This window comes from Cetorhinus maximus, unplaced genomic scaffold (genome assembly GCF_964194155.1).
Source record: "Cetorhinus maximus unplaced genomic scaffold, sCetMax3.hap1.1 HAP1_SCAFFOLD_794, whole genome shotgun sequence".
Taxonomy (NCBI): Eukaryota; Metazoa; Chordata; class Chondrichthyes; order Lamniformes; family Cetorhinidae; genus Cetorhinus; species Cetorhinus maximus.
Genome location: NW_027596736.1, coordinates 159153 through 161019, shown reverse-complemented (window position 1 = coordinate 161019; position 1867 = coordinate 159153). Strand labels below are relative to the sequence as shown.

The 1867-nt window shown below is 43.4% G+C and overlaps 1 non-coding gene across 1 annotated transcript; it reads left to right on the top strand.

The window, feature by feature from the left end:
• Positions 1-432: 432 nt before the first annotated feature.
• trnaf-gaa (transfer RNA phenylalanine (anticodon GAA)) lies at positions 433-505 on the top strand. Its single transcript has one exon. It is a non-coding gene; the product is annotated as a tRNA-Phe (tRNA).
• Positions 506-1867: the final 1362 nt, after the last annotated feature.

Genomic DNA, 1867 nt, shown 5'->3' with positions numbered 1-1867 from the left:
TCTTTCCCCACCTATTTCCATTATTTTTAAATCTAAAACTAAAACCTTTAGTCTTTCCACCCCACCCCCACTAGAGCTGTACTTTGAATATCCTGTCTTGCATTCTTAATTAGCACTTTTCTCAGACAAAGACCACCACCTTCAACACCTCTTTGACCCTTTTGTCTCTGACATCTTTTGATTATCTGCTCACACCACACCCTCAATGTGTCTCTTCCCCCCCACCCACCTTAAACCAATTTATATTTCTCCCTTGTTGAAACTATGCTTCAGTTCTGCTGAAGGGCCATGAGGGCTCGAAACGTTGACTGATTTCTTCTCCGCCGATGCTGCCAGACTTGCTGAGTTTTTCCAGGTAATTCTGTTTTTATTTTGTTTTGAACATCCTTAGGTCTCTGGTTTAATTCTGGCTCGAAGAACGCCCTTCTGTCAGCCGAAATACCTCAGTTGGGAGAGCGTTAGACTGAAGATCTAAAGGTCCCTGGTCCCATCCCGGGTTTCGGCAGCATGTTGCAAGCCCTTTCGCCTGAGCGTCGCTAGCTGATTTCGCCAGCGGTTTTTGGGAAGACTCAGTCCCGCTTCTGAGGGTAGGGGTCTCCTCCAACGCACACGGACAGCTCTGTGCCCGCTGGTCCACCTTACTGGAATAAAGCTCGGTTTGACCATTCTTGAAAAAGCACTGGTCAACTCAGCACCCATATAAACTATGCTAACAACCGTGCAACGCTCATATGTTCGCAGCTTCTGGTTCCTCGATCAGTCATTGGAATTTTAAATTCCTGAAAATCCGTCTGTTGATGCATTGCAATTCTGCTTTTTTTTAACATTAACCAGGGGACCGTAATTGGAATTCAATTAATCCATTGTTTCCCTCCCGTTTATTAATATTTCTTTGTGTCTGTGTCCCTCAGTGATTAGGTCGAGAAATGAGCTCGCCTCAGTCATGCGGCAGACGGATCTCATGAGTATTACAAATATTTACTCTTTCCTTTTAAATTCAGATCAGCATTTCTCATTGAAACACGGGAAATGCTGCTTAACCTGCTCCAAGGTCACTTCTATGACTCACTGAAACAACATAATTTGACCTTTCAGTAAGCTCTTTGTGTGCAGCCGTTTCTGGGGGTCTTCCTCAGTCACGAATATTGGAATCGGACCTTAGTTTTCTGCATGTTTAGTGGGAAGCCCAATATGTCATCGGCTTTACAGAAGGAGTCGACAGTGACCTGGAGCTAAGTTTCTGAGTGAGCACACTGTTACGAGTGGGATGGGAGGAGTGCGCGGTTGGTCTAGTCCCACTACTCCACAGGTCGCAACATTGGCTCAAATGTTCATTTGACTCACCAAAATTGCCAATTATTTACTTTCACCAGTGTTCCCGAGAATAAAAGAGGTTTCAAAGTGGATTATTTCGATGAACAATAAATTCATTTGTTTATTATAAAAAAAGGTATTTTCGAATAGACATGTAAAGCTTATGAACATACAGTATGGATCTGAAGTCACACAGACACACGTTCTCCCTCTCTCACAAACACACACACACACACATACACACAGACACACGTTCTCCCTCTCTCACAAACACACACACACACACATACACACACGCACCCATCATAGGAACCAACACACACATACACACAGAAATACGCTCTCCCTCTCTCACAAACACACATACACACACGCACGCATAATAGGAAACCATGATAGTAAAAAGAGAACTAGGGGAAATTAAAGCATAATGATGGGGATGTTGGAAATCAGAAACAAAAACAGAAAATGCTGGAAAAAAATCAGCTGGTCTAACAGCATCTGTGGGGAGAAATAAATACAGAGTCAACGTTTCGAGTCCTTATGACGCTTC